Raw genomic sequence first — 15,694 nt, forward strand, 5'->3', positions numbered from 1 at the left:
CACTCTTAGAAGAGAAGAGGGAGCTTGTATTCCAAACTTGTGCATACAATAATGAAGACCAAAGTCAACCATTTGTCCTTTTAAAGCCTATGCTCGAGCAAACCCATCTGGTGCTAAAGTTAGTCGATGGCGGGACTGCGGAACCCTTCACATACCCCGTTAGGTTCATAGTCATGGACTTTACCCATCAGTCGAGATATGAAGCCATCCTAGGCAGGCCCTTCTTGCAAATGTCCAGGCTCATATACAATTGGCGCACCTACAACATCTATTTGCAGCATGATGAGCAAATCATGCGGGTGGACTTGTGTACCTACTACAAGACCCATCCATTGTTCGGACAACTACTTGTCGCAGAATTTGACACAACCATTCGAACAACATCCCTGAAACTATTCCAATCTTGTGGGAAGGAAGGGGATGAGAAAGAGGCCGATGAATTTTGGTATGCCCCTCTCCCCGAGCCGAAATTCTCTCAGAACTGGATGCACATTCTGGCAAACATTGATGTCCCAGAGAGAATAGGGTTCCAAGTGACAACTCCCAAACTCAAACGGTTAAACTCATCAATGGTTCCCCTCAAGATGTTCAACATGCTCAAACCCCACGAGGTGAGCAAGGGACAGTAAGGGTCAAATCAGACCTCCACTGGCTAGCATATGTTGGTGCCACTACTACCACCATGAGTTCTCCTCTAATTGGGGAGAAAGGATAAGCAAGGTAACCTCCCTAGTTGAAGGGAGGGCCAACCCTTTTCCTTTTTGCACTCTCCCTTTCTTTACATTCACAAGGCTCTCTAGCCCATAGGGTGCCAAGGCATCTTCACTACCCTTTCATTCTCTCCTCTTTTGTTACCACTCTTCATGTGTCAAAAATAGCACTTGTGTTAACCATATAAGAGTGCTTGGGACAATCCCAAAATTAGGAGGTGATCCTGCCAACAGGACGTTTGCGCTCTTAATCGGGTCCCAAATAGTGCTTGTGTTAACCTCGCCCATCTGAGTCCTAAGCCATCTGAGGCTCAAAACCTGTATGTGAGTCTCAAAACCTAGGGTAGCGAGGCCAATCTTGAGCCATTTGTGGCTCAAACCCCGTAAAGCTTGTAACTATACTCCCTCCATGGCTACGACCATTGAAGTAAATCATGAAGCCTAATTACCTCTAATCACTCATTACCATGCATTTTACAACTATACGCTATGGATGTTAACAATCTAGTAGATTGCACTTATGACCTAACAACCAATAGTTTACACTTATTTTAATAAATGGTATTAAGAATTGTAAGAATGCTGATGGAATAAACTCTTGTGATAAATCTTAATTTCATGGGTGCATAGTACTTCCATGAGGGTATGTATTATTGCAATTATTGACACATAAATGGTATGGCCTTTATATGGGTGTGGAGAACTGCCCATTGTAAGCTTCATCTACCTCATGATCTATTCAATAAGTGGTAGCATAAGTCTTAATAAATACTAGTGATGGTTTTTTTAATATACTCTTTAGCAAACTATACTTGTGAACTAAGTAGATTATGCTTGTTCTCCTTTAATACATACTATTACTCGTGATAAGTTTTAATAGTGCGGATCCATAAGTACTCATTGGGATCCACAAGGTCTCCTACAAGACCCTAGTTAGCTTCTAGAATTCTTGAAATCACATGTTTGGGGCTAGAAATTTTAACAAAGTGAATTGTTTTATTTAATTGGTTGGCAAAATGCACAATGGGAAATATGGAGGGAGGATTAGTCTGAAATTTATGAGGGGGGAGAAGAAAGGGAGGGCAAGGTAAGGCTATGATCATGTTTGTCTTCACCCCTAGGGACATCTTTGGAAGGTTCAAGCTCAGATTTACACAAGGTTCCTATCACTACTATAACCAAATACCGACCATCCAAGAAGAAATGCATAAATATCCTCTCACTCTCAATACATTAGTTTTGAAGTTCCTAGGGTTAATTGAGGATTGAATGTAGTAGCTAGTGGCTCACAAGGAACCAATTTCAGGCTAGTTTTAGTACTCATTTACACACATGTTAGCACATGCCTTGGTTTTCTAGTCATTTGGCCTAGCTGTCAACTTTGCACCTACTCATGTATATCCCAAGTCCTTAAAAAAAAAGGTTCATCGTGGCTTTGAAGGCATGGACTTCAAAGAAGAAGTAACATATAGATCAATACATAGTTTCCAACTTTGAACTATGCATGTTAACATGGTAATGTGACTAGGAATATATGAGATTAATGAAATTGAAGAAAAACTCACAAACTCACTGCAAAAAACTCGCTACCCCGTTTTAATAATAGGGTGCACTCATTAGATGGGCCAGTGTTTATGTAAGTGTGTCTTCTAGTACTACTTGTAAGAGGTAGCGATCATGCAAGATAGACAACTTGTTGTGCGCTTATGTGTTGGGTGTTCAGGATTGCATTTCCTATTTTACGAACACGTTCATTTACTGGTGCCTTTGATATTATACTATCATTTATTGCTTGCTTTACTGCTTCTTTGGTGGCTTTGTCTTCCTTGCTATGTATGAAGTGCAATAAACAGTTGCACCATGCAGGCTTAGAATGAGTTGTATGTCTGTATTTGCTTCCCATAGCATAGATATTGTACCATTGAAGTTATTTGTGATTAATTCCTTTGGGTCTCTTTTTAAGAAAATTGTCATTTCATTTATTTGTGAGCCTTATTGTGGTGACATATTCTTGTTCTGATATGCCCAAATGGTGCAAGAATGTGTCAAAGTTCATTGCCTTGAATGTTGAGTCATGTAGCATAAATTCTATTTTCTTTAACATTTTCCTGTTCTGCATTGATTTTTTCTACGTCCAGGGGGGTTAGAATTTTTGTTGCACGCTTTGGTAGTCTTGGGAATCCAAATCTGCATGCTGTTCTCCCTTTCTTACATGTTCTTCTGTGGTTATGTATTTGAATGTCCATGTCGCATATCCATAATGGTGTCGCTAACCTTGGAACTTGAGGATCATTGCTTCAGAGTTCTTCCAAATAGTAAATTAAAGGTTCCCACAATCTCTCCACTTCGAAAAAGGTCACAAAGAAAGTAGTCAATCCTAGTTGGCACACCATTGCGAAGAGATTCTTCTTTAGTTTATGCTTGTAGTCTAGAGAAGTTTGAAGGCACACTAGATCTCAATATCCAATGTTGGAGTTTAGCAATCTCTCAATGTTTGTTCTAGCTATTGCTTCTCACGCATGGAGTATTCTTCCGTTAAGTTTCTCTTCCCTCATGTGTACCCATGTTGAAGATAGAACCTAGCGAACCAATATTCTCATCATTTTGAAGAACAAGTTCTCAATTCTTAAATGCCAACCTTCTATCTGTATTCGTTAATTCCCATTGTTCTATGGTATGATACAATGTACATGTTGGGATATTGTATGTCCTTGCTTGACCATAGAAGATTGTTGGAAATTTCAACTCCTCACAATATGGATCTTTGAATATGCTTAGAACCAAAGGATTAGCAGGAAGCTGGTACTTATAATGGTTGGACAACTCCGCTTCCCTTAAATGACATCCTGGCTTCTCCTAGAGCACCGACTTTGCCACTATGCAATCTTGGTTCATTGTGTCAATCGCCCATGCGAGTCAGGCCACAATAACAGGCTTGCATTTCTACTCCATGATTTTTGCACTTGGATTTCGATGTATATAATCGCATCACATGATTACCAAATTCTATCCATTTAGTTGTCTACATGGCATGATTGGTGCAACAGACCATGCTTTATGGTTCTATGTCGAAAGTGGCTATATCAAGCATAAAGCTTGCCTGCATTGAGCAACTTCCAAAAATCATTGATTTCTCAATGCATTGTTGTTTATGAAGGCATGGCAGCACCATGCACACAACCATGTTAGCCCTCCAAAGTGGAAGATGTGATCTTCCTCCCCTCTGGTTTTGGCTATGTTCTAGAGTCAAACAACCCCCTTTGCAATGCTCTCAGGTGGTCTCTATAGTTCAAGTCCTTGGCTAAAAGTTTTTTCTTGGGTGCCCCAAGCATGCCAAGGAGAGATGGAAATCATGTCTATAAAAGGTACCTGATCGTACTACTTTTTATCTGTAGAGGATATGTGTTGCTCACATTTTTTCTAGAGCAGCTAAGTGGAGTTATTTATTTGCAAGACTACATACATAAATACACACACACACACACACACATATATATATATATAAGAGAGAGGAGAGAGGAGAGAGGAGAGAGAGTGAGAGAGAGAGAGAGAGTTTATAAGATATTTATTTATATTTTAATAATTAGAGTTTTGTGTGTGTGTATGTTTTTCACAATTTTTCTTAAAATTCCTCAAAGTTTGAGATTTGTAGATAAAACCTTAAATATTAATAAAGGTAATCTATGATCGCAACTTTGAGACCTAGCTGAGTGGGTCTTTAGCCTGTCATAGACGGGTCACGTTACTCGTGTTTCTAAAAAGCAAAACAAAACGAGTTATGTGCACTATGTGCACATGAATTGTCACACAGAACGTGACGTTCTTTGCAGGTGAATATGAAAAACATCTCACTCTGCTTTTCAGCACTACGCCTACTACATCTGTCTCAGAAATGCGTGCAATTTCTGAACCCAGCATTCATAAAATGATACCTATAATGATAACCCACGTAGGTTGTGCAATATCCACACAGTCTACGATTGTCAAAGTAAAATCCTGTAGAGCGAGTAGGTCTGTAAGCTAACCAAAAGCAAATTACAAGAGAGCTGTGGACAGTAGGAAGTAATCAAGTTTCCTTGCCTTCTGCATATGCATCCTTGGCTGCTTGTTGGAATGCTTTTTTCAAGGATTTGTGTGGTATCTTGGAAGTGGGGCTCTCTATCAGTGCCCTTGTCTGCAACCTTCTAACGCATCCCGTTACAACGTCTGCCGACTTCACAACGAGAAAAGAAGGAGGAAGAGCAGTGGTAACACAGTATACTACTCTGTGACTTGGAAGGGAAGAAAGAGGAGCAGATTACGGACTAGGTGGGAGATGTGGGCGGAGCAGTAGAAGGTTGTGCAAAGATGTCAATGAAGACAAGACTACAGGGAAAGGAAAAATAGATACGCGTGAGCTTTTCTGGAAGCAGATTGAGGTAGTGAAAGCTCATAGCTAGGGTAACCAAGTTGCGTAGAACTACGTACAAATACGATGACAAACTGAACAATTACGGAATGAAAGCAGCTTCTGAAATGTGCATACCACTGTCGCCTACATTGTCTTCGATTATGTCAGGCTCCAGTTTAGTTCCAACGTCCACCATAGGCACATGAGCATTGGGGACAACAACATACGATGAACTCTGGCCGAAATTGAGCACGGGAGCTTCCACATTCATCACGACAGCATGGACGGGCCGCATGCATCATGCATGGAGCAATCCTCCTCTTCTGCTACTTGCTTGCCATGATTCACTGGGGTGCGAGCTTCCAAAGGCGCTCTATGGAGCTCAAGCACACGATCCTGCGGCGTAGCAATCAAGTTTTTCTCCAAATCTGCAAGGTAAGAAACATGTCAAAATTACAGACTATCGTAGGTCGAAGTAAGTCCAAAACAGAAGATTACAACTTGAAACCAAATAATGTTCTCAGTGATTCACGACGGCCTTGAAAAACAAAAGCCATGGAGAACGTGAATCTGCATCAATGTTTTACCCGCATGCATAGTGGCAGCAATTTCAGCAGCGCTACTAATTGCATGTGTGTGTGTGTGTAGAACTCAACAAAGGAAGTCAGAAGTGCATAGAAGTTAGAAGGAAGCATAGGAAACACGATGTCCAAGCTAGAATTCATCGTTCATGAAGGGAGGTGAACCTTTTTCGAAGGTCTGGCTTCCCATTTCCATAGCGTCAATGGGAACATGTCCATGAGAATCCATTGCTATAGCAACAACTGTAGTGGATAGTTAGCATCCACTAGTTTAGCAACAATAGTAGTGGATAGTATGCTTGGTGGGTGTAAGTGCCTCACACAACAAGGCTGGCTCTCAAAATAAAATAGTGCCTCACACAACAAAGTTGGCTCTCAAAATAAAATAAGTATGCAGAAGTTGGAAGGAAGAACGATGGGGAATCCTTGAAACACCTGGGTTGTTTATATAGCAATGAGGGAATCGACCATGCGAGGTCTTTATTCTCACACTGATAAGGGTCAGACTGCCTCCCATGAAGGGTGCAACCTTTGAACAATATGTCAGGTGGTGGAGAAGGGGTGTGAAAGGAGCATGAGAAGCTCGACTGCTTTCAATCCTTCTTCAACAGCTTGTTCGCACTGCCCTGCAAGCAGTGCTCTTCTCACACTTTTGAAAAAAAGTGTCCCTCCACTTATTTTAGGCCACATTTACCCACTTTCTATTTTGAGTGATCTCTCTCTCTCTTTCTCTCCCCCCCTTTCCAAATCAACCCGTCCCTCTCTCTCTCTCTCTCTCTCTCTCTCTCTCTCCAACCCCCAAATCAACTCGTCCCTCAAAGGGCAGCACTCACGAGTATTTGTACTCGCTTGTTATTTTCTTTCCTATGCCACCGTCTTGTACACCGCCATGCAAGAAAGACACAAAATCTTTCGCTTCAAGGGTGGAAACCTCCCAAACCGTAGCAAAACCATTGCAATGGTGCAGCTCACCATACAATGAAAGGTCTCGACTTCACGAGCACGTAAGGAAATTGGTGATGCATACGTCTTGATTTGGAAAGGTGGTGTAGTGTTCCAGCACGAGTATGATGTTCTGTGGAGGTAAAAGGCCAAGAACATGGCCAAGAAGCTTTTATGATGCCCATGGTTTGTAACATTAAGGAAGGCGGGAAACGTGCATTCTCATGCAAGGCAAAGCACACCTCCTACAAGAGGCCCTTACAAGTGCAAGGGTAAACACACGGGTGCATGCAAATGGTGGGAAAGAAGCGGAATCACACATGGCGGTGTATTCAATAGTTAGGGTGGTCAACCAATCTGAAAATTGTGTAATATTAATTCTCATTGAAAATGATTTAAAACTTCCTCAACCCACACCCGTCACTATACCCTACCCCCCTTGGGGCAAGTCAAAAAGAAGAACAAGAAGAAGCGAGAGAGAGAGCGAGAGAGAGAGAAAGAGAGAGAGAGAGAGGGAGACAAACAGACACAGAGACACAAAGAGAGAGAGAGAGAGAGAGAGAGAGAGAGAGAGAGAGAGAGAGAGAGAGAGAGAGAGAGAGAGAGAGGTGGAGAAAAAGATAGGGATACAGATAGCAAGTGCAACTCAGTCCAATTATAAAAATCCAAATGCAAAATTTGAAAAATCAATAGTTTTAGCTGCTCAAAGTGGAACCTCCAATTAGACCTTTCCATGGGGTAGGCCACAAAAAGATGGGAATCCCACTAAGGTATGCTTAAATGTATGCTCCAATTAGACCTTCCCATGGGGTAGGGCACAAAAAGATAGGAATCCCACCAAGGTATGCTTAAATGTATGCAATGCAATGATCTATCCAATACACAAATGCAATGCAATCCAATGATTTGTCCAGTACGCGAAGAATACGTCATCAACTCTTGGAATTCTAAGTTGAATGAAGGTAGTCTATCATTGTTTGTAGATTTATTGATTATGGTGCTTTTTGAGAGATATCTATGCTGAAGGCACTGCTACGGCCTTGCTTTCAACAAGATGGCACAATCACCATTTAGAGAAAATGTAAAGTACCTTGGATAAATATTAAAATTAAAATTTTCCAATAACTTATAAACAGAAACGAAAGGTGTTCACAATGGAAAAAGAAAAAAGTGGATGAATACAAGGAAAGGTAGAGGAGTGAAAAGAGATGAAAGAGGGGATAGGCCATTAAATATGAGTGGGGATGTACAAAGTGACAAAATCATTTAAGACCCAAAAGCACAAAAGCCTAAAGCTAAAACTCATTACAATGGCCTAAAATACCACTAATCCTATCACTAATACACCTAATTAACATGGTCAACTTGACCAAATGAACTAGCTGCTAAACAATGAACTTGATTAGCAAAAGAAATCTCCATCTCTCCATAAAAGACAACAAGAACCTCCTAGCTTTGTAGGTTTCTCAAGTTCCATCCCACGCTTGTTTGAAATGGTTTGTCCTGCTACGTTGGGTTTGATTATGCAGCTATCTTGAGTATTGTGTACATTTTTGCAAGTTTGTGTGTAGGTTTTGATTGCTTAAGATTGCATCGCTTGCATCTTTCATAAGCAAGAAGTTATGGGGCAATGTACATAAAAGTACCATACCTACAAGCTCTCTCTCTCTCTCTCTCTCTCTCTCTCTCTCTCTCCCCCCCCTTTTTTTTCTATTGGGATTGCTATCAACTCAACTAATGGGTGATGCAATGTATTTTGTCTATTTGTTCAGGTTATCATGTAAAGTAGTTGTGCGTAATTTTTTAACTGTGTGTCTTAAGTCTAGCCAATATTCTAGTGTTCTGTTCCTTGTATATATTAGTTCTAGGTATTTACATGGTAGTTAGTGTTTGTCATTATTCCATCTATTCGTTATGTTGGGTTTGTCAAGTGCATCAATAAATTAATGTGTGTATTATGTGTTGCTTATAACTATTAGGATCTGGCAGTGTGAGTACTTCGATTGTGTTGTGTGAGTGGGTATGTGATGTGTTGTCTTCTAGTCATCAAGGGTGGAGCAAGGGTATGACTTATAGTCATGGTGCATGATTTTCTACCTATATGTCTTAGGTCCTAGTGAGTATTTTAGTGACGTGTTCTGTATATATTAGCTCTAGTTGTCTGTGTGGTATTTTGTGTTTTGTCGTTTTGTGTTGCTTCAAAGTGTTACAATCTGTGGTATTTTGTGTTTTATCATTGCGTGTTGCTTAAAAGTGTTACAATCATGTGGTATGGGTGCATCGAATGTGTTGTGTTGGTGGGTATGTGTTGCTAGATTGATGGTAGTGTCTCATGTTTTTGGTATCACCACAACTTTGTTCGGGTCATCAATGGTCCAACCTATAATGGCTGAGAAATTGCCATTGATATTCCAAAGATCAACATTCATATTTCTTGCTATTTATTTAGAAATTATTCCAAAGATCAACATTCAAGTTCCTTGCTATTTATTTATTTACTTATTCCAAATATCAACATTCAAGTTTCTTGCTATTTATTTAGAATCTTGTGTGTAGCCATAAAGAAAATGTCAAAACCTAGGAACCTGACCTGGATGCACTAATATTATCTTGTATTGGAGATTCATTAAGGACTTTGCATGGGTTGTAGCATCACTATACAAAAGAGAAAGAGGTAATGTTCTAATGGAATGAAAATTTGTCTAAGGCATTCCAAGCCCTCAAAACCAAGTGGTAACAAGACCCTATGTCAATCACAATGGTATGTGATTTTCAACATGCATGTTGATGTCTCAGGCTATGAAATGGGCATTATCCTAGCACAACTCGATGGCTGATTGGATGAAGTAATCTACTATGTAAGTCACATTATGACAACCCAAGAGTCCAATTACATGGCAGGTCTTGAGTGTTCAAAAGTTTAGAAATCAATTGCTAGAGAACTCATTTAGATTTTATGCTAATCATGGCCCTGCTCTATCACAAACTACATAGCAAGTGGACAAAGGCCAAGCCCTTGAGAGACAATTCAGCTTGAAGCATAGCCCAGTTCATTTATAAAAATATCATACGTCAAAATGGTGCTAATCAAGCTCATCAATGACTAAGGCACACACTTCATGAACAATGTTTTTAGCATCTTAGTTAAGGACTTCATGATCATCCACCAAGCAACAAATGACATACTATGCGAGGCGTACTAGCCAACTTAAATAAACAAACAAAGTCCTAAAGTATATATTCACAAAGACAGTAAGTGCACACTATCAAAACCGGGACGTGAAGTTAAAAGTAGCCATATAGGGCCTATAGCTTGGAGGCCATTGGGCCTTTGGAATCTTGTCTCGAGCCTTCATCTGGGCACTGAGCACCAACTTGGAGAACCTGAAGCTATCATCAAGAGGCTTAAATAGCTCATTGAGCTAGATGAGCTTAAAGTTTGAGTGACATGGGCCTAGCAAGTAATCTAAAGGTGGAGGAAGGCATGGCATGATTGCCACATTGTCAAGAAGAATATGTTGGTTTTACTATACAATGCAAAACCCAACCATCACAAACCAAACCTAAAGCTAGGGTGGAATATAACATTCAAGTTAATTGAAATATTCAACAACAACACAATCCAATTGGTTGACCTATAAGGGCAGTTGATTATCAAGTTGTTCAATGAGGTAAGGTAAAGCCTTACCATGCAATAGTCTTTCAATTTCACTTATTTGGCACTCTCGTGAAGGAGCAAAATCATTTATTCAAGAAATTCAAATCAAAGATGCCATGTTGTGTAATCAGGGAGGTGTAAAATCACTAATTCAAGGTGGAGCAACGCATGCAAAGAGCAAAACAATGGCAACTGCTCTAATGAAAGCATCAAAAGTGTGATGCTTACTTCCATCTAGAAAGTTTCATGTCGACACAAGGTTACTTGATTAGCCACACCAAAGAAGGATCATACCACCCATTCTTCATATTTCTATCAATGTATGTTGACCTCAAAAACAACATAAGGAACATCCCTATGACCATTGTGGTAAAGAGAATCACTATGCATGAGGATAGTCAATTGGTGGACTGGGCCACACCTTTCTCCAACAACTCCCTCTCCTAATTCCAAGCATGACCACATGGGCAAGCCCATTATAAGCTTGGAGTGCACTAGGTAAGGGCCTCCTATCAACAACCCATGGCACCAACAACTACCAAGACTCGCCAAGCTGTTAGAAAATACCCAACAGAGGGTACACGTAGCGGAAGACTTATAGTAATGCCCAGGAGCTCACACAGTGTGCAGTGTGGGTGTGGAATCACAGACTTCTTTACTTATGTGCATTCAATAGGTGTGCAGACTCATTAATAGACAATGAACCAATCAGATAGAGAAACCACCAAATAATATATTTCCGTCTACAACTATGGACACAATAAAAGAGACAGAGATCCAGAGTCCCACTAATGGTGTGGTCCTCCGATCTTACCACAAAAGTCCTTCTCCTATCTGCTAGCTATCTCTAGACTAGAGTCCGCGTGCTCCACCTCAAGCATGAGTAGACTTTCCGTCTAGAATGATCTTCTCCACCTTGCTATCTGGAAACCAGTCTAGGTGGGCAGCTTCCTGCAAGCCAAGTCTGCAGCACAAGGTACTACTTTCTCCTCCTGACTGTAGGCCCAAAGATAGCCCTGCTGCTGCTCCTTCTGCTGGTGGAATTGCTGCTCCAGATGATTGTGAAATGAGGCCTGAATGGCCTCCTTATATAGGCCCCAAGGCCTGCACCAAAAAAACCGACTCAGTCTGTACAAAAACCGACCCAGTCTGTATGAAAACCGACCAGACTGCTTGGGAAAAACTGCCCCTAAAGGGCTCACAATTCAGGCCTTTTATGGCCCAAACTTCCAGGGCTTTTGGCCCTCCATTCAAGGCAAATATGCAGCCTATAAAAGGCCTGCCACCTCCCCACTACCAGTCACATTCCTTGCTGCAGATCTGAGCCTGCACTCCCTGCCATGTCTGCGCCTGTGCAAACAGTGTGCCTCCATGTCCTAGATCCTGCGCAATCTGTCCCAGACTGTCTTGCTTCTACTCCGTACTTTCCTAGCCCTGTGTCCTGCCCTTAACAGTCCTAGATGTGCTGCCCTCATGCCAGCTTTGATGCTGTCTATGTGGTAGCCCCTTTCTCTCTTTTCATGTTGGGCACTACCCTAGGTCTCCCTCCCCCATGCTCTCCTCATATGGGGGCTTACAGATAAGGAGGTGACCTTTCCAACACCCCCTCTCACCGACACATCTCAGCCCAATGCCAACACGTCGATGAAGATGCTCCAGTAACTCCCTAGTCATAGTCCTCTGGAACCTTTCGGTGTTGAAATCTTTTCCTGGCTTTTCATCCAGTGGCTCCTGCTCCACCAGGTCCGGTTCTGCTTCCGCACACCATCCTAGTACACAGGTCCATCTCTGGTAGCACCTCCTGGTACCACCTCCTTCAGTCATATTCTTGCCTCTGAACTTGAGCAACCCTGCCGTCACGATCTTCCAGTAGTCCCCCTCATAATGAGTGAACAACCTGGAGTCTTCCAGGCACCATGCTCTGAGGGTCTGTTTCAACCCATCTCTTCTGGCTTCAGTACACTTTGTCCACCACCTTCTAGCAATCTGCGTCCGAGATTTGAAGAAGCACCAAAACTTCCCCTTCTGCCTTCGAAGAAGGCCAATTCCTTCCAATCTCTTATCACTTGAGACAAATGAAGAACAGAATCTCTCCACAGCATGCTATAAAGGTTCAAATGCAGAATATCAAATACATACCAGACTGTTGTACTGCCTGAATGCTCGCTCTGAAAGCAAACCCTGTACCTCAATGAGGCACTCGCCAAGATCCTATGTAATCCTGTACTATCCCCTTCTGAAGTCCAGTATCCATCTGACCATGAGACCCCAGGGCTTTCTATGGAATCCACCCTCGTGTCAGTGTCAACAGCTACACACCTGGAAGGTACCAAGCACTCCATACTGTCCTTCACCTTCACAAAGGCATCGGACTCCTCGTTGACCCAACTCTCTATGTCAAACATCCTTACTGTGATTTCGGGATCAACATACCTGACCTCGGTAACACTCGGTGATGTCACCAGGAACAATTCTTCGATTGCCACATTAGCTTTTGGCCTTTCCCTCTAACAGACTCCTATTTGTTTTTTAGATCCGCCTTTTTCTTTCTGCAGTCCTTTGCAAAATGTCCGGGCGTATCACAATAGAAACACTTCTTCTTGTGCTTCCTCTTCGAAGTCCCCTCGTCATCAGAGTCATCTTTATTGGACTTGCCACTGTTAGGCTTGCCCTTTCTCTTACCTGTGGAATCCTTCACTAGCATTGCCTTGTCATCTTTGTCCCCGTTGTAGAGCTTCTCCCGAGCTTCCTCCTGTAGCAGTAATGGACACAACTCCTCAAATGTCAGAGGTTTGGTCGTCTGTCCTGCTGTCATAGCTGTAACAAAGCTCTTGTAACTCCGAGGCAATCTCCTCAGTACCATCAAGGCCAGATGGCATGAGTCCGTCTTCTGACCAATCGCTGCTAACTGATCCCGCACCACCTTGACCTTTGTCAAATGGCTATGTACCGTATCACCTTCTTCCATATCAAGATTGTAGAGTTGATTGTGAAGAAGCACGATCCGGGAGATATTATCTGTCTCGTACAGATCCTTCAGGGTGGCCCACGCCTCTACTGACATCTTGGCTAGCTGGATATGCGGAAGAACAGAGTCCGTTGTAGTCCCTATGATTATTGCCAGGGCATGGGCATCTCCTTCTTCCCAAGCTTCAAGCTCCTCTGTGTCTACTGCCATGAGTACCTTCCCTTTAGTGTCCACCATGTCTTCCGACTTCGACTCCTCTCCCGTGGTCAGCTTCCACAACTTCTGAGCCACTAAATGACTCCGGATCTTCACTTTCCAGGTCGGGTAATTAGTCCCGTCCAGGTTCCTAGACTCTCCAAAGTTAGGGATAGTGAAAGAGAGAAAACTGGAGGAGGAGGAAGGGATAGCAGGGGCTGAAGAGGCTGTAGCTGTCGACATCTCTGCTGTATATACCACTCAGCAAAGTCAACCAAACTAAATTTCAGTAAACCAGAACTCTGAACGCACCTGACTGAACCTGAGTCACCCTCCTTCTCGCAAGGGCACAATCCTCCAGTCATGGAAGTTGATTCCCTAGAGCTTTTGAATTAGGGTCGTCCTTCAGCAAGGTCCCTGCCTTGAGGCTCCCACACCTGTGAGCCTCCTACTTGGGCTCTGATACCATGTTAGAAAATACCCAACAGAGGGTACACGTAGCGGAAGACTTATAGTAATGCCCAGGAGCTCACACAGTGCGCGGTGTGGGTGTGGAATCACAGACTTCTTTACTTATGTGCATTCAATAGGTGTGCAGACTCATTAATAGACAATGAACCAATCAGATAGAGAAACCACCAAATAATATATTTCCGTCCACAACTATGGACACAATAAAAGAGACAGATCCAGAGTCCCACCAATGGTGTGGTCCTCTGATCTTACCACAAAAGTCCTCCTCCTATCTGCTGGCTATCTCTAGACTAGAGTCCGCGTGCTCCACCTCGAGCGTGAGTAGACTTTCCGTCTAGAATGATCTTCTCCACCTTGCTGTCTGGAAACCAGTCTAGGTGGGCAGCTTCCTGCAAGCTAAGTCTGCAGCACAAGGTACTACTTTCTCCTCCTGACTGTAGGCCCAAAGATAGCCCTACTGCTGCTCCTTCTACTGGTGGAATTGCTGCTCCAGATGATTGTGAAATGAGGCCTGAATGGCCTCCATATATAGGCCCCAAGGCCTGCACCAAAAAAACCGACTCAGTCTGTACAAAAACCGACCCAGTCTGTATGAAAACCGACCAGACTGCTTGGGAAAAACTGCCCTTAAAGGGCTCACAATTCAGGCCTTTTATGGCCCAAACTTGAGTTTACGGTTGGCCTAGGGATTCGGTTGCTTAAAGAACACTGTGACCGCATGTGTTTCAGATTGTTGCTTTGGCTTCGGTGATGTCATCCGTGGGCAGTGATACCGTGCCATTGGGTACAACAAGGAGTTGTGGACATTAAGAATCCGGCAAGGTGGCAAAAAGTAATCCCTTTTGACTTGCCTATTAAAATTTGCCATTTAGAGGTGCTAAGTTCTCTAATCACCATGTGGGAGTGCAGACTTGCTAATTGTAAAGGGGGTCTTCGATAATCAAATTGCGCCTATTTGCATTAGCCCACGTCTAGTAGCTAACCTTTAAAGGTATTTCTAAATGGGTCGACATTGGGAATGAAAGTCAACATCAATTTTTGACTGCACCAGACATTGCATCCCATTTTGGCCTCACAGTGCGTGAACACCAGTTCCTTGCTTCGACGTTGCGACATATGCGAGTAGATTGGCCAACGAGCCCAAGCATTGTTTGTTCTACGGACATTAGGGGTTGGATTAATGAAGCTGGTAAGGACTTGTCTAAAATTAAACTTTGACATGTGGCCTTGTCATATGATGCTTTAATCTTGATCTTGACCAAATTAGCTTGGAAATCAATAGTGCCTCATGATTCAATTGATATATGGGATATGCAGTTTCGAAGGGCACGGGCCAGTTCTCCTTTTGCTAGGTACAATTTTTTATTATGGAGAGTATTGACTGCTAAATTGCCTACCAAGACCGCTCACAAAGTGGAAAGAAATCTCTCCTCTTTGTGCACTATGTGGCATTGGAATAGAAACTCATTACCACATTCTATGGGATTGTCCTTGGGTAAGACCATTTTGGCGATTCTCTCAAAGGTGGTTGCAAAGAGCTCAAATATGTATTCAGAGACACTGGAAAATAAGTCTCTTAGGAGATGAGGGTAAACTTAAAGAAGTCCAGCATCGAGCTTGGAATCTACTATGGGCATGCACTTTGTAGTATATCTAGGTGACTAGGAATTTAATAATGTTCCGTAAAGCACGTTTACTTGACTCCTACCTAAAGGATGTTCATGCCCATGTGCTTGAATTATTCGCTTACTTTGGGAAACATTTCCCTAAGCTTCA

General features: G+C 42.4%; 1 long non-coding RNA gene across 1 annotated transcript; it reads right to left on the bottom strand.

Annotated features, from left to right (window-relative positions):
* Nucleotides 1-4,995: 4,995 nt before the first annotated feature.
* On the bottom strand, nt 4,996-5,781 carry LOC147893713 (uncharacterized). Its single transcript, XR_015542191.1, has 2 exons — nt 5,688-5,781; nt 4,996-5,528 (listed from the first exon to the last, which is right to left on the bottom strand). It is a non-coding gene; the product is annotated as an uncharacterized LOC147893713 (long non-coding RNA).
* Between the last annotated feature and the right edge of the window lie 9,913 nt (nt 5,782-15,694).

The sequence above is a fragment of the Dipteris shenzhenensis genome, chromosome 15, assembly GCF_047967505.1.
Source record: "Dipteris shenzhenensis isolate YYH24624 ecotype China chromosome 15, Dip_SZ_1.0, whole genome shotgun sequence".
NCBI lineage: Eukaryota > Viridiplantae > Streptophyta > Polypodiopsida > Gleicheniales > Dipteridaceae > Dipteris > Dipteris shenzhenensis.